General features: G+C 40.5%; 1 protein-coding gene across 7 annotated transcripts in view; it reads right to left on the bottom strand.

The window, feature by feature from the left end:
* acsl4a (acyl-CoA synthetase long chain family member 4a) overlaps positions 1-24,625 on the bottom strand; it is an 86,552-nt gene extending 61,927 nt beyond the window's left edge. For 3 of the 7 annotated variants that reach the window (XM_043704969.1, XM_043704967.1, XM_043704970.1), the window contains exons 1-2: positions 24,519-24,625; positions 23,987-24,094 (exon numbers count right to left, since the gene is read on the bottom strand). The gene's annotated coding sequence lies outside the window, so the exon portion shown is untranslated. Of the gene's footprint in view, positions 1-16,081; positions 16,143-23,986; positions 24,095-24,518 lie in introns of all 7 variants that reach the window. The other 4 variants (XM_043704972.1, XM_043704971.1, XM_043704974.1 and 1 more) reach the window with 2 other exon arrangements.
* Positions 24,626-25,159: the final 534 nt, after the last annotated feature.

Raw genomic sequence — 25,159 nt, 5'->3', positions numbered from 1 at the left:
TACTCTATGCTACTCTATCCCCACCCCCACCCTCCTCTAGCTTATCTCTCCACGCTTCAGGCTCTCTGCCTTTATTCCTGATGAAGGGCTTTTGCCCGAAACGTCGATTTTGCCTGTCCTCGGATGCTGCCTGAATTGCTGTGCTCTTCCAGCACCACTGATCCAGAATCTGGTTTCCAGCATCTGCAGTCATTGTTTTTACCTATCCTAAATCTTTGTTTTTGTGATGTGAATGCCAATTGCTCACAAAAATGATAGAACCTGTTGTGTTTCGGATTTTTCCCGCACGGAGACATTGAAACAGTGACCGACAGAGCCAGCCGCACGGGGGAATATTGTCATTGCGGCCACGGTGTCACAATCACTCACTGACTGTAAAACTATTGTTGCTCAAACATCTTCCCTGTCTGTAACCCAGAAGTGCAGCATTTTCTACTGTTTAATATCTTTGTTGTTGCTGCTGCCATTGAGTGAAGGTTTTCAACTGCTTGAATGCATTGCTGGTGTGTGGCACTCCCACATTGAACAGTGAACACCAGGCATTAAGGAAAATATAGTAATTCCTCAGACAAATTTGAAGATGGCATGGCACTAAGGGCAGGGAACCTGTGTAGTTTGACTCATGTAACTCCCATCGCAACAGCTGTTGGATCAGACAGGCATCAAATGTGAAACAGCAATATGTTTTAAGAATAGGAGCTAGTGCGTGCAATAATATGCCACCATGCCAGCTGTGGGCCTTCAGAAGTGTTTCTATACCATTGCAATCACTCAGTGCACTACATTAAAAAAAAAGGCAGCTCCCAACTTGTGCATGACTGGCTTTAAAAATGGTGCCTGGAGGTCCCAAAGTGGGGGCACAGCTAACAAGGAGAGGGGTGGAGATTTGCACAAGAAAACCCGCTACAGCTCATGGAGGGAAATCCTCTTAATACTGACATGGGCCACCATGTCCTCTAAAGCAGTTCCGTTTTTTGGTGCACCATATTCCTAAGTCAGTCCAGGGGAATATGTTCCATAATTATCCTATGCCAGTCAGAGTCCTGGGAGATTTTCCAATATCCAACTCACCAAAAAGTGTTTTTCCTCGCACAAAAAGAGCTCAGAAAACAGTTTTTTCCCATGTACAAGAGGGGGAACCTTTGGAAAACCCAAAAGGAGCGACATCGGATCCAACCCAATCTCAGTTCCCACGAGCCTTGCCAAGGCATTCGCTACACTGTCTCAAGAGGGTTGGAATATAAAAGCACCGTTGTGCTACTGAGACTTTATAAAGCTCTGGTTAGGCCCCATTTGGAGTACTGTGTCCAGTGTCCAGTTTTGGTCCCCACACCTCAGGAAGGACATATGGCACTGGAGCGTGTCCAGCGGAGATTCACACGGATGATCCCTGGAATGGTAGGTCTAACATACGAGGAATGGCTGAGGATCCTGGGATTGTATTCATTGGGGAGTTTAGAAGATTAAGGGGAGATCTAATAGAAACTTACAAGATAATACATGGCTTGGAAAGGGTGGACGCTAGAAAATTGTTTCCGTTAGGTGAGGAGACTAGGACCCGCGGACACAGCCTTAGAATTAGAGGGGGTAAATTCAGAACAGAAATGCGAAGACATTTCTTCAGCCAGTGTGTGGTGGGCCTGTGGAATTCATTGCCGCAGAGTGCAGTGGAGGCTGGGACGCTAAATGTCTTTAGGGCAGAGATTGATAAATTCTTGCTGTCACAAGGAATTAAGGGCTACGGGGAAAATGCGGGTAAGTGGAGTTGAAATGCCCATCACCCATGATTGAATGGTGGAGCGGACTCGATAGGCCGAATGGCCTTACTTCCGCTCCTATGTCTTATGGTCTTATGGTACCAGTACCTGCAAATCTTGTGACATGTTCACAAGAAATGAATGAGAGTACTGACTTCTATTTTGCATTTCGGGCACATTGGGGACACTCCTACCTTCAACTTTGCAAGCCGTTCTGGTGCTATGTGGGCCCTATGAAGAATCTTCAATTGAATAGCTCGAGTGAAAAACCCAAAATATTTTTACAACAAAAGACGGAAATGGGGAGGTGATATTTGGAAAAATTCCATTCAAGGGTCACAATCAGATTTGCAAATTCTTCCAGTTTAAATATAAATTTGTCAGACGTTTTCTCGAAGATAAAAAGACAAAATTCACAAAACAAAATCTTCAAGTGCAAGCGAACTTTTTATGGGATCAAATTAAAATAAAAAGAGTAACAGTACATGAGTCGCTTGCAACTCACTTTCCTATTAGATGTGGCTTCCTGATTTGTGCTGGATCCCTCTACTTATAGTTAATTAATTGTAATTTGAAATTTGCTGACTCTCAGCAAAGAAATGTCGTGAAGTAGCTTCAACTAAGTAAAAAAGGTCAGCAATAAGTCCACTCGACCATCTGAACCAGCCTAGCACTGTTGGCACTACTCCAATACTTTCAGCATCCTGAAAGATGAGGTAGGAAAAGGCCAAGAATAAAAAATGCAATTTAGAAACAAACAGATCTGTTCCCCCATCATTGCTGCATCCACCATGTTACTGTAGAGTGCAGCTACGGAGGCCCTTTTATTGGCCCAAAGAAGATGAAAGCTCTTGTCAGTTTGTGCGCAACTTTATAAACCCAGCAACCATTTAGTTCAAGGTTCTAAGCTGTCTGCTCTATAGCTACAGACAGCCCAGAACCTTAAACTAAACGGTTGCTGAGTTTGTAAAGTTGCACACAAACTGACAAGAGCTTTCATCTTCTTTCCATTTGAAGTGCCAGGTAACATTTACCACAAAAAACCCCTAAACACACTCAAAATAGTTGGCGTTCTCCCAGTTATTGGCTTGTTTCTGCATCCTTCCTCCTAAAGCTTGGAGTGAAAAATGACATTTAATTAGGAACAAGATAATTCACCCTCCATACCTGCTCCACTGGATACCATTGTAGCTCATTGACTGGTTAGGGGCTGGTTAGCTCAGTTAAAATGATAAGAAATAGGAAGAGGAGTATTCCTTTCAGCTTCCTGAGCCTACTGCATCACTCAACAGGATCAATGATCCCACATTCCTCGCATCCACTCCCCTGCCCTTTCCCCTTAACCTTCAATTCCCCGACTGATCAAGGATTTATCTATCTCAGCCTTAAATTTACATAAGGAACTCTGCCCCTTCAGCTCAATGGCAAGAACTCCAGATGTGGTCTCGCCAGCACCTTTCACAGTTGCAGTAAGACTTCCCAATTCGTGCTCTAACGCCCTTGAAGGGCCAACATTCCTTCAGCCTTCCTGATTAGCTGCTGCAACTGTGCGTTCACCTTTCGTGTAAAACGCCTCACCCCCAGGTCCCTTTGTATTGCAGCTTTCTGCAGTTTCTTTCCTTTAAATCATATTCTGTTCTCCTTTCCAAAATGAATACGTTCACATTTCTCTAATTATATCCCATTTGCCAACTCTTAGCTGGATGACTGGTTTGTGATCAGATTAATACCAACAGTATGGATTCAATTCCTGCACTGGCTGAAGTTATGAGAAACTTTCCTTCTTAACCTCACCAGAGGCATGGTGACCCTCAGGTTAAAGCATCACCAGGCCCCTCAAGTGAGCAGCAGCCTTATGCTCCATTGAGACTACAGTGATTTTACCTTTTCATTGATCAATAGGGGCAGTCAGGGAACTGGGGTCAATTCCAGCCTCGAGTGATTGTCCGTGCAACTCCATACATTCTCCCAGTGTCTCCTCCAGGTGCTCCAGTTTCCTCCCACAGTTCAGAGATGTGTAGGTTAGACGGATTGGCCATGCTAAATTCCCCATAGTGTCTAAGGATGTACAGGCTAGATGGATTAACCATGGGAATTGCAGGGTTCTAGAGATCGGGTAGAGGGGTGTGTCTGGATGGAATGCTCTTCGGAGGGTTGGTGTGGACTCAAATGGGCCAAATGGCCTGCTTCCATATTCTATAACTTCCTTAAACAAACCTTCCTGCATTATCATCATTTCCTCTATCCCTGGATTCCCTTCCTTTATGGCCCATTCAAATTACCTTTGTCGCTCCTCTACCAATCTCTTAGCCAGTACTGTGCAAGATTTCTGAACTTTGTGCTCAACTGAGTTGGCAAAGCTAGCTCAGATTGGGCGGGGGGGGGGGGGGGGGGGGGAAGAGAGAGGAATAAAACACTGAGCTGGAAAAAGCACAGCAGGTCAAGCAGCAGAGGCAACAAGAAGTCAGAATCTTTTATCAGGACGTTGCTCCTCTGACGCTGCTGTGGTTTTACCAGTTCCACACTTTATCGACTCAGACTTTCCAGCATCTGCAGTCCTCAATACCTCAAAGTTGCTCACAACCAAGAACAGGGTCCAAGATTCACATGGTCAGCTGATAGTCACTGTTGCATAATTCCCATCCTAAACATAGCAAGTGACAGTGCAAGTTTGAGCCACACAACTAACATGTGCCACTTCAGAAGTGATTTACTGTGAAAGGCTAATGAGGCATCATTGTGCACATACATAAGAGTAACATAATCCAGTTTAAAATTGACCTGCATCAGTGATGTGTTTACAATTATAATCACAACAAGAGGAGAAAGGAGGAGGAGGGGGAAAAGGGAAATAAAGTCTGGCTAAAATCACAAAAAAGTTATCAAGTACCTGCTGTCGATCACTACCTCTCCACTGGTATAAACTCATTATTCAAAAATACAAAAACAAAACCAGGTAGCTCAATGCTTATTCTTTCCTAAATATTTCACTAAATCCATTGTGTTTTAAACATTTCGTTCCCTGGAAGTTAATGAACTGTGCTCTCATGTGAGATTTCCTTCATAATCTGCCCTCAGATTTAAACTTAAAGTAACATTTTTTATGGCCCAAGGTGCTGCACAGGAACATTTTAAAACAAAGCATAACACCAAGCCCCTTAGGGAGATATTTCATCAGCTTACCAAATGCTCAAAGAGGGATAAGAGAGAATATACTAAAGCTTATGCCCTTGACAGCCACTAGCAATGGAACAATGAAAATATGTAAATTGAACATTTACCAGGAACAAACTATGGCATTTCTTGCCAATTCTGCAATACAGGCTGAGTTAATCAATAAACTCAATTTGAAATTCTCAGTTTCAGAGCTCATGAACTTCACAAACAACATTTAGTATGCGTTGCAAAGCCCATGGTTTACAAAACCACTGCCTGATGAGTCTGTAATCTGAACTGAGCAATCTCATTATTTCAATATGTCAATATCTCTGTGGCAAGTCTGGTTAAATTCTGAACAGTGTTAAAAGTGTGGCGCAGATAATAAAATTGTCATGAGGGGTTGGACGCCATTGTTATTTAACAACTAAAACAAAATTCAGTTGAAAAAACTTCAGAGACTTTTTTCATCTTGTATTTGGATTAGGAATAAAAAACAAACCACTGTTCATAACTCCTTAATAAAACTGAGTACACACAGAGTCTGCAACATTTAGCTTCATTTGGAGTCAGTGTCAGGAGCAAAGAAACTATACTTCTTTTTAAATTATATCTACAAGTGATGCCTGAGCTTGATCACACATTTGCTGTTTCGGAAGTTTGACAAAAAACAAAATTATAGAAAAATGGTTAGAAGGGAGAGAATGATTTTATAGGGGTGTTTGTATAATTTGTGAAGGCTTGAAGTTAAAACTTGCACTAAATGCAGTTTGTTTTGTCCATATTTTACTAATGGACACAAATGGCCTGACTCATGACTGAAACAAATTAAGTCAATTTAAAAAAAAACTTGTCACACATTTATAATTCTGACTTTCTCCGAGAAGAAACATGCACCATTGAACTCCTTGTTTGTGGTAGAGTGGCCTATTACAAAAAGATAGAAAAACTTCATTCTCAGAAAGTAAATACATTCAAAATGGAATGAAAACAAATTCAAGCACTTTTTAAGGTTCGCTTCTGAATTTTGCAGCTGAATTTTATGACTTGCCTATATTTTGTTGCTTTCAGAAAGAATAACGTTTCAGTTTGATGCAAAGGCACAAGGTGAAAACAAGCACCAATTCAATGGAACCGGCTGGAAGGAAAAGCTGGAGATTTCTTAAAAGGTGGCTTTTAAACAGTCTTCGATAGATGAGAGGATGTCGTGAAAGTCTGAGCACAATGTGTCTTCAGGTCAATTCTGAGGTTAAACTTTGACAGATTTTATTATGAAAGCCAACTTGCACAACATTTTTAACTTCCCTTCAATTCAGTCAACCAGCTCTTCTGTGAATATGAAGAAACTGGATGACATCTCCACCATTACCCCTCCTTATGCACTGAAGTTTTTACCACAGCTTTTCAGTCAAGGGATACCTTAGAACATTCCATTCACTCTTTAAATGCATTAAAACCCAAGGTATGTCCTGTATATTGCTCAATTTAAAAGCAGGTCATATGAAATCGGTGTTCATGACACTTGGGGATATGCTTCTGCAATTTACTCAGGGCTCTGTTTCAATAAAGTGCTCAGAAGAATTTTAAAACATACGCACTCCCAAGGAATAATTATTCCAATGTACCATTATCCAGCAGCATCACAACACCTGTTCTAAAATAAACACATCTCTTGTATGGAACTAGCTTTTTGAACTCGGCAAATTGCAAAGAACCCACCTGCTTGACAACATTGGAAAGTCAGGATATCGTTTCAATTTCTAGTTCCTGTTTTTACTATTAAAGTTAAATAACCCCCTTAAGGCACATGAGTCACTATTCAAACAAATCCCTCACAGGTCAAACTACCCAAAAGGAAGAGCCTTCCTTTGACTATTCTTGTCAATAATGACAATCTTATGTCAGACAACCCCATTTAAAAATATCGTGTAGGATAAACTCAACTGATCTGGCAGTATACGTGGAACGAGAAGCAGATAATGCTTAGACTGATTTTCAGACATGCCAAATTTTCTCCTGCACTCTGCTTTTATTTCAGCTCTCAAGCATTCACTGTACTTTATTTTTATTCACTTTGTAACAGCAACATGTTGTTTCTAAGATGCTACATATTTAGTATTTCTTGGAGGTCTTAAGTTTGAAAGAAAGATTGTGGAAAAACATGTTTCAAATTTCAGGAAAGTATCTGGACCAGTTTATTTAAAAAGGTAATTGATTGATCACTTTGGACTTGGGAGATTTTTTTTAAAAATAGCCCTTGCTTGAAATAAGACTGATGACAACTGCTTTATATCCATGCTGCAGTTGATAGAGTGTGCTTTATTTTCAAACAAAACGTCCACGGGAAATGGGAACCCTTGGCTAGGCCATCATTTTTGGCCCATCCCTAATTGCCTAGAAGGCAGTCAAGAGTCAACCACATTGCTGTGGGTGTGGAGTCACACGTAGGCGAGACCAAATAAGGATGACAGCTTCCTTTCCTAATCAGATAGGTTTTTCTGACAATTGGCACTGGATTCATGGTCATTAGATTCCTAATTCCACATTTTTATTGAATTCAAATTCTATCATCTGCCATTGTAGGATTGGAACCCGGGTCCCCAGAACACCTAGGTGCCTGGATTAAGAGTGACAATACCGCCACGCTGTTGCCTCCACTGATATCTGAATTTGTGGGAAAGGAGGAGCTTTTGATGAAAGGGTGCCAAACTGATTTCTCTAAATTTTAAAAGAACTCTCAAATTCAAGCGAAACCTACTCGTTTATCTGGGCGAGAGACTGAAGGAACTTCTCAGTAGTGTACATCCTAAGCAAGCTGTGCCTGAAACAATTGTGCATGTTTAGTGACTTGAGTTCCCATGTCAGAACATTAGAATGACAGGCTTAAGCCCATTCTATGCCTTACTTTTATTTGCAATGAAGAATGCCCTGCTCGACCAGAAAATGGTGCTTTATGAGTAAATAAACCTCAGCAGAGAGAGATCAGGATTTTTTGTGCATGCGTGTTGCTTGTCTGTGTGCGTGCGGAAGGATATGAATCCGTAGCAGATGCACAGAAGTGACTGACAAGAATAGCTTCAGGGATGAGAAACTTCAATGATGAAGATTTGGGAGGTTGGACTGTTCACCTCAGAGAAAAGATGGTCAAGAGGAATTCTAATGAAAATTTTCAAAATCATGTGAGGCCTGGATGGAGTAGATAGCAAGAAACTATACCCACTTGTAAAAGTATCAAGAGCAAGTCTTCAGAGTTTTACAGCGTATGGCAAATGTGATGCAAAAAAAAAGTTTCACATCGGGTTGTTTCTGTCTGGAATCCCTGGAAGTGTGGTAGTAGCAGAGTCAATTGAGGCATTCAAATGATTATTTAAATAACAACATGCAAGAGTATGGAAAAACTACAGCAGAATGGCACCAATTCAGGCTGCTCAGTTGGACAGCAAGCACAGGTATGGTCTCCTTCTGTGCCATAGCTATGCTGTAAAGAGTTTCTAAGAAATTAACCACTTTGAAAGTTCAAGTTAATAAAAGCCCCACAAAAGCACCATCTTAATAACATGTCTACAAGAGACCTAACAGTAATTTTTCAATGTGATTTTGCTCAAGGGGTTTGCATTTATTTTATCTCCAATCTTCAAACCCGTTTCAACACTGTCAGCAAATGCTGTCGCCCTGCAACACTCATTCCTTACAATTCAAGATTGTTTGGATGATACTTCTGTTACGATGATAATATTTCAGGGGTCAAAGTAGCTGAACTTGTTTTTAAACATGCACAATGTCACTGACAATGCATGGAATGCAACACAAGAGGTATTCTGATATAGTATATTGAGGAGGCAGTTTGCAAATGCTATCTTTAGCTTGAACAGCAATTTGTATATTCAGGCTATCTGCTTTAATGGACATATAGAATACAGTCAGTCAGTCATTGATTTTAGACTATAACTAGTCAGTGAAGAGCATAACACGGGTGTTGGTTGTTTAACAGAACCTCCTGTGTCAGTCAAACTCTACACAGGAATATCACTACAACATAGCAATTAGTCTAGTTGTATCCAATGCAACAATTTGAGAATGGAGAGGAAGGGATATTGTAAGCTGCCTGCGTGGCAGTTACCTCAATTATATGTCCTTCATTTTCCACAATACGTTTTGCAATTCTGCTGTTGGAGTAGAATTCAGATAAAAAGAATGCATTTGCAAGACCAAACAGCCATATCTAATTTCAGAAGAGGTTACATGAAGTCAGCTATTCTTGGAATAATACTAGCTTGTGGCTAAACTCTGAACTTGAGGCTTTCAAAGGCAATAAATCATCAGCCCAGTTATAAACCACAGACCTATTTTCTTGATGAAAGTTCATACAGTGTTTCTACTTGTTTTTAAGTTTCATACCATTTTAATGGGATTTTTGAACATTTAAATCTTTTTTTAGAAAATTTAGAACATTTATCGCATTTTTAGACCCAGTGATTGTTTTTGCTGAAGAGGACTCAGAGGAAAGGGTTTAAATGTGCTGCAGCTCTTTTAATAGTACATATAATCACATCCTGAAATGTTCTGGGGAGGTGGAGTCGCTTGTTGCTATTGTAGTGAATTGAATTGGTCTTGCTTGCAGGCTGCTCGATACTGTTGTTAAGTGGGAAGGATGGCTTTTGCGATCTGCACCTGCGGGCACTGGGTGGGAAGATGCGTGTCGTATAGAGTGGGGTGAGCGATAAACTGCCTGCTGATTGGCTGGGCAGGCAGCACTCAATTGCTGGCAGAGCAAATAACCTTAACACAAAGCAGGGAAATGAAATATTGAGCAGGAGCACTGAAACCAGGAACCTGCTGTCAACCAGCATTAGATAGATTAATGAAGAAAAATAGAACTCTATTCACTGCTGCTTGCAGAGGTTGTGTTTTGACCCAACTTTTCCGATAAGCAATCAAAGATCAGTAATAGTGTGGGATAACTACAGAAAAGAGAAGCTACTCAGTTCGTTTTAGTTTGCTCGCCCAGAAACAATGTTGCACATTTAAATCTTCTCTCTCCCTGTTCTGCCCTCCTCAATATTCCATGGCAGATGTCTCGTGTTACATTCCATGTATTGTCAGGGACACTGTGCATGTTTAAAACACAAGTTCAGTTACTCTGACCCTTGAAATATTATCGTAGCAGAAGTGTCACTCTAACCTTGTTGAATTGAGGAAAGAGTGATGTAGCAGGGCTACAAGCATTTGCTGACTTCATTGAAAAGCAAGAGTCATAAGATATACAGCACGGAAACAGACCCTTCGGTCCAACTCGTCCATGCCGACCAGATATCTCAACCTCCAGCCCATATCCCTCCAAACCCTTCCTATTCATATAACCATCCAGCTGCCTTTTAAATGTTGCAACTGTACTCGTCTCCACCACATCCTCTGGCAGCTCATTCCATTCACACACCACCCTCTGCATTAAAAAGGTGCCCCTTAGGTCTCTTTTATATCCCACCCCACCATCCCCCAGAACCTATGCCCTCTAGTTTTGGGGTCCCCCACCCCAGGGAAAAGACTTTGTCCATTTATCCGATTCATCTTCATTTAAAGATCAGAAATAAACAAATGCAAACCTTGAGCAAAAACAGTGATCAAAATTTTGCTCTTTGATCTTTCATAGATATTGATATTAAATAGGGTGCTTTTCTGAAGCTGTTATTACCTTGATATTTTAAATTAGCTTCTTAGAACCTTTTCACAGAATCTCAAAATCGTTATGGCAAAGGAGACCATTTGGTTCATTTTCATTAACACATGCCCAATCCTAACATATTCCAACTCAGTTGCTTTTGTGTTAATGCCTCAGCGCAGTAGAGTCAGAGAGCATGTAAACAGACTCTATAAACCAACTCGTCTATGCCAATCAAAATTTCTCAAGTAAACTCGTCCCACTTGCCTGCATTGGGCGCATATCCCTCGAAACCTTTCTTAATCATGTACTTGTCCAAATGTTTTTTAAATATCACAACTGTACTTGCATCTACCATTTCCTTCGGCAGTTCATTCCACATATGAACCACCCTCTCGATGAAAAAAATTGCCGCTCAGGTTGCTTTTAAATCCGCCCCCCCTCCCCCTTAAAAATATGCCCTCTAGGTTTGAAATCCCCCACCCTTGGGAGCAGACCCTTGCTATTCACCTTACCTATAGCCCTCGTGATTTTATAAAGCTCTAAGATCACCCCTCAAGCTCCTATGCTCCAGTGAATAAAGTCCACAGCCTCTCCTTATAACTCAAACCCTCCAGTCCTGGCAACATCCTGGTAAATCTTTTCTGAACCCTCTCCAATTTTATAATATTCTTCCAGGAGCAAGTGGTCAAAAAAAGCTACAAAGCAGTAACAGCAAATGCTAAAATGAACAAAGCTGTTAACATATCTGACATACATCACTCACAAAGAGGAGATAAACTTGAACTGTTTGTCAACTTCTTTATATAGATTGTATATTAGAGCTTTTACGACCTGAAAATCTAAAAAAGGTATGAATTATGCTGTAGACTCAAGCCACTGGATGCAACATATTTTATCTCAACAGAAAATTTCAAAAGTCCATCTCCCCATATTAGTCTCAAACCTGGTGCTACAGGCAACCATTCCACTGGAATTTTGACAAAGTTGTCATCAGGATTTCAAAAAATTGTTTAATCTTTCTATCATAGCATATTCCATGCATGCTACTTCAAACGTCAGACAAATACTGGGTATAATTTTCGATGTTTCACCAAGGCATAGTGTGCAGTTACTTACTTTACGATACATCCCCCACAGCAGATAAGACAAAAACTGGCAGCTCTCCCTACTTGAATCGCCAGTGCAGTCAATGACCGATGATAACCCCCTGCTATCGTCTGTAGAGATTGGCTGTTAAAATGCAAGGCAGATGCCTCCTTCAAGCAATCAAGCAGTACTCACAATGAGCACTATTCTTCATATATAAAAATGATTATTCATATTGCAAATTGTATCAGATGGTTTATACCTCAATTACAAAAGACAGCAGATCTCCAGCTTACCAAGAGATTCTCTTGGTTTTCCTACCCAGGTTTTCTTCTAAACTGTTCGTCACTTACTAGTCCAGAAATTACAATTTTTACAGATTGTTATTCCCACTGGTCCGCCCTTAGACTTTAGGGCAGTGTAATCTATGCAAGAGGTGAAAGAGAGATAGAAAACATTTGCAGCATTACCAGGAAATAATCTATCCAGCAATTATTGGCAAAACTATTAATTTGACCTGATCTCTTTCAAGCTTCATGTTCAGCACTTACCAAGAAAATTATTCAAGGTCAAATGGGAAAGAGCAAAGAAACTAAATTGAAGAAACACCTTCTAAACTGAAGCACGTACCAGCACAGAAACAATGAGTCAGATGACCCCTCGTGTGCTGAAATTTCAGATTGTGATGACCAGCAAGACTGATATAAACTTGCACAAGATTAGTAATCAGCTACCATAAATATTTGGCAATCAAAAAAATTAATTTTTGCAGGCAGTGGTTCTCCATTTTCCCACTTAATTTTCCACTTTTAGCCCCTCCGCGGGCAGCAAATCTGGATGACAACAACGGCCAGCTGACCAAAACCTGACTGAACAACCACTTTTTAAGGAAGTTAAAAATAATACCAGGTTATAGTCGAACAAGTTTATTTGGAAGCACTAACGTTCGGAGCACTGCTCCTTCACCACCTGAAGCAGCAGCAGCAAATCGATAGCTAGTGCTTCTAAATAAACGGGCTGGACTATAACCTGGTGTTGTGCAAATTCTAACTTTGTCCACCCCAGTCCAACACCAACTCCTTCAAACCAGGACTTTTTAGGAAAAATGTCATTAGTCGTATCAATTGTGAAAAATATCTTCATTATTCTTGTTCTTGCATGCACTTGCACACAGTTGAAACCACAGTTTCACACCTATCCCTCGAGCCTCTGGGACCAGCTACTGCACTGGCTACCTGGGCACGGTTTCAACACTAAAAAAAAACTGTACTGCGCCTTTCAAGGATATAAAAATTGGACAACCATGTGCACCTTTCACACACATTAGTCACACAAAGAGCAAAGTAATTTGATAACCTCTGGTAAACAACATTATTGGATTAAACACAATGTGTTGCCAAGAACCAGGTCTAGAGTAATGACATCTGCCAGAACAGTAGTCAATGCTTGTACACTTTAAAAACTACAATTATCATAAATTAAACAGCAGCCAAAGTTACTGTACATCCGAGAGGGAGCTAAATGAGATGAAAATATACTCCTGTCACAAAAGGTTTCCGTCAATTCAAATAGTCGAACCTGCTACCAAAAGAATTGCAATTAGGTAGGATTAATGGAGGAGGGTGAATTGGCCATGCAAATTCTAAGAGAATGGAATTCAATCCTGGAAAATAAAATTATGGGTCTTTCTTCTGTGGCTCATCAGCTCCACAAAGCTTTTTTGTCCCCCTCTACCAAATTCCAAACAGCCCTTGCAAGTCACAGTGTTCCAATCACATTACAAGTTAATCAAAGAATGGCGATACTCAATATCTACAGATTTAGCAGACGGCAAAGCTAAAGTTCATTTAGCACTCTAGATCCTGTGCCACAGATGAAAAGTACCAGGGAGTTACTGGTTATGCAGGTGGGGTGAGTGATGGTTGCTGCAGAGCTAAAATCAGATCGTAATTTTGAATCACAGAATGAGGATAATCCTACAGGTCTTGGTTCATTCAGTAGGTTAACCACAATCTATACCAGACAACTGAAATAACATCCAAGGCACAACCTCAGATGAAAATGACAGGATTACTCAGATATCGGAAGGTCTGCAGAAGACATGGTGTATCACCTGTTAAGAACATCTGTTTCAATGAAATGGTTTTGCCAGCCTGAATGGTCCTAATGTCATGGTAACAGCAATATTCAAGTCGTCAAAGTCCCGCAGGGGTAACCCTTTCACAAAACTCTCCCCGTTACAAAAGGCAAATGTCAAAAAAAAAGTGAAGGGGATTGTTAGTCTAGATTACATGGAGATGGATGATGTTGAAGAAAATGCTTGATATGAGAGACTGTGTGGCAAGACGTTGCAAAAGAGTTGTGGAATTTAGGAGTGTCTAACTGAAACTGTTCCAACTAGTTCAAAGTTCAATTTGCAGCTGTTTGACAAAACATCAAGACAGCCAACAAAGCCACGTTCAAGAATAAATTCAATGGAGCAAGGCAGATTCTTCAGAAACTAATGAGACCTGGCCCAGAGACAGCAAGAAATAGCAAGCTGCAAGAAATTATTTGCTAATTACAAACAGCAACTCTTCTATAGAGATTTCTCACACACGAAAAGCTTTTAATCAGACAGGACAGATGATCTGGCTGATAGAGTTATAGCAATCACAAAAAGCTAGCAGTCAAGTTCAGTAGGTAAAAGGAAAAACTAATGGAATGCCGCCTTTATTACAAAATGAGTATAATAATAGGGGAGGTCTTGCTAAAACACCACAAGGCACAACTGAAATACCATGAACAGTTTGGCCCCTTATCCAAGGAAAGATATACTGGCCAAGGAAGGTTCACTAGGGTCGATACCAGATTTGAAGGGATTGTCTTTTAAGGAAAGGTTGAGTAGGAGTTTGAGTTTAGAAGAATATGGATGAGGTTTTTAGGGAACACAACAGGTTAGGTGCAGTGAGGCTGTTTCCTCTTGTGGGAAAGTCTAAGATGAGAGGGCACAATCTCAAAATAAGGTGCCACCCAGTTGGGACAGAGATTAGAAGGATTCCTGTTCCTCTCAGGCAGTGGTCTACACAATGTCCTGAAGCTCAGTGGGAAAATGACATTGTCAGACATTTCAGGTGGTTTTATGAGTTGACTGTCAGTCATTTGACAGAATGACTCATCACTAGTACTTACAAATTAGCACGGCTGGTGGTAAAAAAGCCCTTCCCATCAGATCCTACCTACACACTCAAGTCTCAGCAGCATCAGACATGATGTCAGATGGCTTTGCTAGGAAAGAAACTATTGTCTTGCTTCTCAGCAGCTTTTGATGAGGCTCATCCCAAACAGCCCCACGACATGGGACTTTGCAATGTGCAGAGCTGTTTCGAAAGAGCCAAACTTCATCTGTGACTGGAGGATCTGAAACTCTTTGAAGGTGCTCTTTGATCTGAACAAAGGCTGTAGGGCTTGTAGAGCAAAGTGTTGTTCTGCACAGAGCACTGCAGATTGCAGGATGTGTTGAGGGATACACTAAAGAGTGGGGCAGCTTCTACAGAAGCACAATTTCACTGTCTAACTCCATTAACTATAGTACGCTGAGGGGCTGGAAACATGCAACCCCAGACTGTATGCTTGTCAAAGGAATACATACGGAGCATCAAAATTGCATCTCAGAAAGCAGCAATGTTTATTTCTATTGCAATTTCTCAATACAGCACCTGAAACTGTATCTCCTGCAGCAGGAGGAGGAGAGAGCAGCACCCTCACGAAAGTTGCCCCGCAAACAGGCAGGAGATTTTCCAAACCCACAAATAGATAGAGAATGCTTAAGTGGCACCACCACCTTTTCCAGAGACGCCTAAAGTTAAAACCAATGATAACAGCTGATTCATAAGACGTGTAACCAAACTAAACAGAAAATACTCAATGGAATTACCATGCACACAATCCAATTCACAGCAGGTAATGCTAGAGCAACTATAAATCTTCAGCGTTTCACCTAACCAAAATGAATCCTCTTTTCAGTTAAGAAAATGGTTACAACAGTCTCCTACATAATTAATTTAAGTATTCTCCAAACTGTTAAAGCTACAAGCATACTTTTTAAAATGGTGAGAAATTGCAGAGACAGAGATGCAGTGGGATCTGGACGTCCTTGTGCAAATTCGCAAAGGCTTGTACACAGAAACAGGAAGTAATTTTAAAGAACCAACAGAATATTGTTTGTTGCAAGGGGCATCGAATAGGAAGTGATGCTTCATTTATAGACGGCACTCGTGAAACCATATTGGAAACAGTATTGGTTATCTTATTTAAGAATGAAAATAAATGCATTGGACACAGTTCAATTATTATTAGACTAATAGCTAGAACAGGCAGGTTGCCTTATGCAGGGAATTCTGGCCAGGTTAGGCTTGTAACTGCTGGCCGAAAAACTTACAAGATGCTGAAGGGTCTTGACAGGGTAAATGCAGAGGGGATGTTTCCTCTTCCGAGAGAATCTACAACAGAGTGTCAATGTTTAAAAGTAATAGCTTACTCACTGAAAACAGAGGAGGCAAAATGTTTTCTCACAGTGGAGTGTTTTTTTGGATTTTTACTCCCACTGCACTTTCTGGAACAGAGTCCTTGAATATTTTTAAAGGCAGAGGTAGATAGTTTCTTAATAAGCAAGGGAATGAAAGGTTAAAGGGGTAGGCAGGAACATAGATTTGATGTTACAAGCAGACCAGCAAGGCTAGCTCAAGAAGTCGGATGGCTCTCTTCTCATTTGTACGTTGAATAAAAGTTGTTCAGGGTTAACTACATAAATAAAAACTGCATGTAATTCTTCAAAGGAGACACCAGAAATACAAGGTTCAGAGATAATTTTACCAGCACTTTCCAAAGAAAATAACTTGATTTTATCAGCACTGAAGGGTCAAATTACAAATAGTGCATTTTGCCTTAACTTCATGGTAATAGGCCGAGAGGTTAGTTTAAAACTAGCCTTGAAAGTTGAACTTTTGTTCCAGAATCACTTGTCCTTGAGACTCTAGCATGTCAAAAATTTAGAAAGCACCAATGACTGAATCATTTTAACACCCAAAAATTTATTGGTTTGAAGTGAGAATGTCAAAAGCCTGTAAATTATCCATTAGATTTACTGCAAGGTTATAGTAGTTCAGCCACTCTTTCCCGGTATAATAAAACTTTAGTTACTGCTGGTGGAAATGTTCCGAAACCAAATGTTATTTGATGAACCTAGACTTCTGCTCACTTGCAGAAGCTTGCACTTACATCCAATGTTACACCAAGTCAAATCTCTTTTAGAAGCAAAATGGATGCATGAGGGTTTTGCTCCATAATTCAAAGATATTACTTCATCAACTCCTCTCTCTCTCACGTTACAGGTTATTCATAGTTTGCTTGCGCTGGAATGCCAAGTCAGAAAAAGGAGAGTGATGAAAGTCAAAACACCTTTCTTTGCACAAGTAAAAAAAGCTTTTAAATGGTGCATGACATGTCTCAGAAAGAGGGAAGGTCCTGAAACAGTAAACACTTGCACGCATGGAACCTCGTGAAGCCTTGGGATATATTAATCATTTGCAAATAATTTCATGCATTAAATGCCAGAAACAAAATACCAGTGTTTGTGATATGTCAGTATGCTCACTAATATTAAAAGTCTCATTATTCAAGTGTCATTAACCTTTTAATTCATTTGCCTTACATGCCATAATAATCATTCCCGATGAGTGACTCACCTTAAGTACATAGTTCAAGTTTACTCAAAACCAATACACAACACCGAATAGCCTGTTAAGAAGCAAAGTTCAACTCATTCAAAATAAAACAAGAGTTAAAAAATCAAATCAAAAGGCACAAGGTTCAAAAATATGAGACAAGAACTACACCGATCGATCATCAGGCTGACTTCAACCTGGTGCCAGATGGTCAGAAAGCAGAGAGCTAAAACGACTGCTAATTAAACATTGGCAGTGCAAAAGGAATTTTAAATTTCCACACGATCACCACAACTTGGTAAAATCCAGCTGTGATGAAGACACTCAAACGTGTTATTCCAAACTGCCAACACTTCAGGGCAACTTCAGTCTTGAAACAAATTACCTTAACCTATTTCAGTGACTATTGAATTAATTTGACAGAAGAAACCTACAATGCTGAATAAAACATTGATAAATCTAATTGTTATACCATTTATAGCAAATCTAAAGATACCTCATCCGCAAAAACACTTGATACATAAAATCTGTAAAAATACATTAGAAAACATTTCAACTTGAATATAACAGCACTACGGTGTAATAAAATCAACCCATTTGTCTACAGCATGTTCCACTCAACATCAGTAATTATCTAAATATTTACAATATACATTTCCAGTTAAGTATACAGTATGGCAGTAAAATATTTCAATTTGGAAAACACAAGTGCAATGGAAATAAACTTCTTTATATACCATATTCCATTCTGAGATGACTCAAAATATAACTTTACCACCCACGATTTTCAAAATCTTCGACCTGCACCATTTCCAAGGGAAAGCTGGGCCCAAGGGATGCCCAGTTTCCAAACCCTTGGTGCACCACAGCTGAAAAGGTCTTGAAAGACAGTGTTTCCCCCAAATGCACCACTGCAGCAGCTCCAAACTTTAGTAACCCCTCAGTTATGTACTTCAGGGCAGTATTTGCTACTGAACTAGCAAACCGCAATGAACAAAGCACAAAAATAAAGCTCTGGATCATAGGAATCTAGCTGTGTGTAAGAGTCAGTGGAGGTCCATTCTTTGCACTGGAAGACCAGCAAGTTTCAGACAGACCAAAAGAGAATGTCTTGCATCATATTGATAGTCTAATTGCAAGCATCAACTAATGTGCAACTGACAAGCATCAATTGTACAAGGGCAATATTAAATTATCAATGGCTTGGAACTCAAGTACACCATAAACCCTTCACAAACAAAACAGAGAGCTGGAGAAACTCAGGAAGTCTGGCAGCATCAGTGAAGAGAAAACAGAGTGAACATTTTACATCCAGAAACTTTAACCCTGCTTTCTCTTCCCAGATGCTGCCAGGCCAGAGTTTCTCCAGCAATTTTTTTTTGTTTCATGTCTTCAGCATCTGCTGTTCTTTGTTTTATCTTTAACTTCTCACAGTGAACATTACAAAAATTCAACAGCAGCAAGCAGCAGGATGAATCAGACATGACCAGTTTATTGTGTGCAGGATAAAATACTAGAGTGATTTGGAATTAGATTTCAGTGAATGCTCCACATTAACCTCCCAATTGGGAAGGGACCCCAAATGACAGGAGTCACATGGTCTCAGTGAAATCATGTCCTTTAATGGCATAAGGAGGTGCCTCTGAATTCCTGAGATTGAGACTAAATTGCATTTATATAATGCCTCACATGCAGGAAAACCATTTCCAGTTGCCAAACAAAGGAGTATTAAAAGCAAAAGGGCATGGAGCTGAAAAAAGATACTGGAAGAGGGCAGAGAAAATCATCTGCAAAAGACTTGTTAAAAAAAAAATTTGAAAGACCAAACGTTAGGCAGAGGTATCCTGTATGCAAGATCAAGATAGCTGATGACACAATGTTTGGTGGCAGTAAAAAGGAAGTTTGCACAAGAAAGCAAAGGAAAGGAGTGTTTGGATTGCAGGCTGTAAGAAGTTATTTAGAGATAGGAAAAGTATTAGAAATTAGGATGAAATTACAAAATTTGAGGTGTCAGGGAAGCAGAAGGTAGTGCAAGTTGAGAAGGCAGGGTAAAAATGGAACAGCATTTGTTATACAAATAGGATTTAGGCAGCAGAGCTTTACAAAAGGGTGGAGAATGGGAGGCCAGCTAGAATCCAGAGGATACAAAGGCATAAATGAGGCTTTGATCAATATTTGAGCAGAAGTCTTACTTCGATTGTACAGAATACAGATCATTCAGTACAACTGGTCTATGTCGACAGATCTGCTCCACATGGGATGCCTCTCAGCTAATTTCATTCAACTCCATCGGCAGCCATTTTCTATCCCTTCCTCCCTCGTGTTTAACTGTGGTTAACAAATAGACAGATCAACACTTCACTAGGAATGCAGACAGAGGAAGCAAGAAACATAGCTTGTAGGCAAAACCAGCTTCAAAAAACATGAAGAGGAGCCACAGGATGGTGTGCGGTCAGGATAAGGCACAGACAGGCACATTCAACTTGCCACCCATTGGGATTAGAGCAGCACAGACAACTATGCAGTCGGCCTCAATAAAGAAGTTCTCAAATGCCTCAGATTCTGAGAGAATGGAGTGGGCAGGGGACAGGACTTGAAGTGTGCTTGGTACAGAACAGTTACCAGGTTTCGTTGCCGTTCAGGGCAAGCCATAGCATACTGGACAGCTTTGATGCAGAACAGGGAAACTGCACTCAATGTGGCTCTGTCAGACTTGGCCTTGACAACTAAACCATGTATTCATTAATCGATCTTATTTGTACTTCTTGGTTCAAGGAATTGATGTTAGGGAACCATAGAAACAGCAAGGGTGAGACATGTTTCACTGGGAACCAATTCATTAAAGATGAAGGGAAACAAGTGGTTGAGGAGATCAACATCTACATATGCAATATGGAACACCAGCTGGGAGTTGGAAAAGATGTGACAGAATGTTGGATGCGATCAACAGCAGTGACGCACCCAAACAAACTGCCTGCCAATCAAGTGTTGGCTTACATTCAAAACTGGGATTTAGATGAAATAGACAATGGACAACATACCCCATGGCTGAGTCCACATTTTCAATAAAATTGCTGATTAACAAGCTCTTGTTGAATCTTGAAAATGAATCCACAAGATGAAGCTGCACATTTGCTGATTAGTCAGCTTGGATTAAATTGGATTCTTATTCAGATTACAACAGCTGGCAATCATGGAGAATGTGCACCCTGGGGCAAACAAAAACCCATCAGCTTTACAATAGGCTGATAGTAAAAAAGGTGCCAACCCATTGGTTCAACTATTTCTGAGTTAGTGCCAATCGAGATGTAGAAAAATACAAAATAATATTGAGATTGCAATTCAGAAACACAATAGTCAACCAAACCAGTCCACTTCAGCACTGACCCTCTGCACGAGTACTGTAAATCATTGTCACATTTACCCAACTTAGTCCTCCCACATGCTTCCAACCTCTTTTTCAAACACCTATCCAAATGAATACAGTAGTGTATTCCATACACAACTCTGGACATCAATAATTCAGTTGGCTTTTATTCCAACTCTCATTTGGTCTTGTATTAATGGCCCCCTGCTCTTCCTTCAACAACTGAAAATAGATTTCTGTCCAAGTTGTACCAGCTATCATTTTAATACTTGTTTTACATTACACAGTAAGCTTCATTCTTGTAATGAAAACAGACTCAGTTTTCCTTCATATCAAGGCAATACCTCAATTTCTGAAATTGAGGAACTCCTTAAAAACTGGCTTCTTGACCATCAGTTATATTGTCAACTGACTGAGCGAGACTGTTAGTGTACCAAATTTACCTGCACCTTCTCTCAACCTTTTTGCTCTAGCAAGTGAGTCAGTAATGAGACCACCAGTTAACAAGAAGCTTGTTTTCCACAGGTCAGTTGTTAAGATCAGGACAGTATGACCTGAAACACTGATAGACAAACATATTCAACAAGAACTCTGCAGCTGCTAGACATGCACTTGGTCAGTGCGAATGGTTATGATGAATTTTACCTATCCATAACGCAATTTATATTATATAAGGAACATCTTAGCACAATGTACAGCAGCTCAAAAGGTGTTATTTCAGCCAACAACTTGTAAATGTATAATGCCTTTGTAATAGTAAATTGCTCAATGTGCTTCACAGGAGTGCAACAACATTCAACACCAAGACACAGGCATTTACAGATGTCCAAACGTTTGGTCAAAAAGAAAATGACAGAGTCAAAAAAACTTTATAGAGGTAATTTGAAAGTTTGGGGTCTTAGCAGTTGAAAGCAACACCAGCAATGGCAGACCGATTAAAATCAGGGATACTCAAGAGACTAGAATTAGTGATGTGGAGGCATCTCAGATGGTTGTAGAGCTGAAAGAGATTACAGAGATAGGGATCAGTAAGGCCATGGAAGGATTTGAAAATAAGACTCAATGTAAAAATAAAACAAACAATGCAATATTCAAATGGGAGCCAATGTAACTCAACAACTGGTGGATGAATGAGATTTAGAGAGAGAGTATAAAATAGATAGCAGAGTTTGAGATGACTCAAGTTTACAGACGATTGAATGTGGGAGGCCAGTCAGTAACACTTTGGAATAATCTAGTCAGAGATTTTAAAAAAAAAAGGTATCGACAGGGATTTTAGCAGCAGACAAACTGATGTAGGGATAGAGGTGATTGACGTGTGCAGGTGAAAATACGGCAGCCTTAGCAATGGCATCGATGTAGCCAGAAGCTGTAATGAGGTCAAATATTGACACCAGGGCTGCAAACTGTGTGATTCAGCCACAATTACTAGAGTGGGAGGGGATCAGGTTTTGTGGCAGATGCTGAAGATAATGGCTTTGGTCTTCCCAATTCTTTTCCTGTTCACTCAGTGCAGGATATTGGATAAACACAGTCTAACAATTTTAAACAGTATAGAGATCAAGAAGGGTGGTAGTGAGCTTCAGCTGGATGTTGTCAAGAGGTGTGTCTGAGATGTGTAGCTGAGCAACAGTAGGTGCCAAGGATAGAGCCTAGAGGGATAGATGTTAAAAATGTAGGAGTGGGAAGAGAAGCCACGAGGCTCCAATTAATAATTTTATGCTAATTTGCACAAGGATTAAATTGCAACGTTATATGGGAGCAAAGCTCAAGTGTTGGGCAAAACTGGTGCGTTCCTGCAAACAACCATGGCCAGCCAAATGCTACCATGTTAAATGATTTTTAAGGTTAACATCTGTCTTGTTAAAGTCTTACACAGTTCTTGATAACCCTAGGATCTATTTGAAACTTCCTCAATCAGCCTGATTCAAGCGAAATCTGATAGATCATAAAATCAGAAAAAAAAAGAGTACAAAGAAAAATTACCATAATGAATAGCCAACCTGGATAGAGATAGGTCCACAAACTGGCAGAAATAAAATGCGAACTTAAAAAGTTTTGGGGCTTAAGGAGTGAAAGGCAGGATGAAGCCACAGAAAAGGGCAAGAGATATAATTTACCCTTTCATGTTAATCTGGTTCATTTACAAGATGTGTGTGTTGATAGCTAGGCCAACATTTATTGTTCCCCCTAAATTGGCTTTGAGAAGGTTATGGCCAATCACCTCTTGAATTACTGCAGTCCTTGCAGATGTAGGACACCCACTGTTCTGTTAGAAAAGGATTTGCAGCATTTTGACCCAAAGACAGTGAAGGAACGGTGAACTAGTTCCAATCAGGTAGCCGTGTGGCTCGGAAGTGATCTTGCAAACGGAGATGTGTCCCCAGATCTGCCTTCCTCATCCTTTGAGGTCATAGGGCTGTTGGTTCAGAAAATGCTGTTGAAAGGGTGTGGGAGAGTTGTTACCATGAAACTTGTAGATGGTGCACACTGCTGCCACCATGTGTTGATGGTGAAGACAGTGAAGGTTTAAGGTGTTAGATGGGGTACTAATCAAGTTGACTGCCTTTATTTGGTGGTGTTTAGTTTCTTGAGTGTTGTTAAAGCTGCAGCCACCCAAACAACTTGAGAATACCCTGTTACAGTCTTCAATTGTACCTGATGTACAGGCTTTGAGTTAGGAAGCGATTTACTCACCTTCTCAGCCTCTGACAACCCCCTCATTCCCTCTTTGAGCCATAGTACATGGTTGTACTAGGTCAGTTTTTAGTTAAATGGTACAATTTAAATTGTCTATTAAACAACAATATCATTGGTCTTAGCGTGCTGCTAAAGAATATTGCAGAGTCTGCTGAGGCAAGAAAAACATTAACTTTATTTCAGCTTCATCTTGCCACGAGGCTGCAAAAATAACAGGCAAGAGATTATGCTTAAGCAGCACTTCCTGCGATGTATTCATTAGCATATCAGACTTCACCCCAGATAGTCATAACCACAGATACGTAAAGCACCCCCTCTCCGATCTCGAAAAATCACACTGCAAGTGGGAGAAGAATGAACACTCAACAGAAAAAGTAATATCAAATGAATGTTCATCAGACGATGACTCAATGCGTGAATAAATTAGGCGGGAGCAGCCAAATGTGGCCCATGCTGTCACTGTAAAACGCATGGATTTTAAATGTTTCAGTAAATCCGACCAGAGATGCGCCATGAACTAATGGGGAAGTGACACACGGATTAAGTATCTTACCTGGTTGTATTCAGCGACGAGCAGAATGTATCAGCGTTCCAATTTAGAACGTGGCGCCAGATTTCACCTCAGCAGCGTTCGTTCCGCATTGAGCTGCTCCCTTGCTGCCTGCAAAAGAAAAAAAAGCGTTCAGCCAGACATTCACCGACTGATCAGAAACAGCTACCCAGAGAAACAAACGGAACAAGCCATGCATGATCAGGAGAGCTGATGAGCACTTAATGCGCAACGATATCCTATCATTATCCTTTTTAAATCAGCCAACTTCATATACATATTCATACCCGTATTAAAAATGAGACAGCAGGTTTAAAAGGTCATTTTCTGCTTTAAATCTGAAAGACAGTGAAGCTCCCCAGGATAAGCTCCTGTCCCCAAATAGCTCCTCGCAACCAGTGAATTTAAGTGAAATAAACTCTCACCAACATGTTCAGTTCTTATAAAATATAAGTGAAGATAAGGATAAGATGTAATTCACAATAAATTCTCTCGCACTCTCCAAGAATATAAAAATATTGATGACCGGACTTACCTCAAGTCTCTCCGCTTCACGCACTCTTGGCAGACTGAATCAGGAACGACAGCGTGTCAATGACCGACAGTAACCTCTCCCCTCCAGAGGGGGGAAACCCCGGAAACACAGGGCACACGTCATCTGATTCGATTCGCAGCAGCCAATCATGAAGACTCCTCATATTGACCCCGCCTCGGCCATTGCCGGAACCGCAGTCATAGTTTTCTCAGCAATGCAGTTCAATGGAAGCCAAAGGAGGAAAGACCCAATAGCTAAATTTGGTTTGCAAATTTTTTTTGAAAACATATATTGGTGAAACTCACTGAACAGAAATAAGCCCATTGTCTACTTAAGTAGAATTTGCATTACACACTGATACAATAATGGGGGCCAATTCGTGTGCCTGTGTCAGCTCCCTCCATCAATTGATTCCCTCGATGAGTAACTCGGCTGGTCCCACATCTTCGAGGAGAAAGTGAGAACTGTAGATGCTGGAGATCAGAGCTGAAAATGTGTTGCTGGAAAAGCGCAGCAGGTCAGGCAGCATCCTGAAGAAGGGCTCATGCCCGAAACGTCGATTCTCCTGTTCCTTGGATGCTGCCTGACCTGCTGCGCTTTTCCAGCAACACATTTTCAGCTCTGGTCCCACATCTTCCCCC

The sequence above is a fragment of the Chiloscyllium plagiosum genome, chromosome 15 (genome assembly GCF_004010195.1).
Source record: "Chiloscyllium plagiosum isolate BGI_BamShark_2017 chromosome 15, ASM401019v2, whole genome shotgun sequence".
Taxonomy (NCBI): Eukaryota; Metazoa; Chordata; class Chondrichthyes; order Orectolobiformes; family Hemiscylliidae; genus Chiloscyllium; species Chiloscyllium plagiosum.
This window is presented reverse-complemented; position numbering and strand designations above follow the sequence as displayed.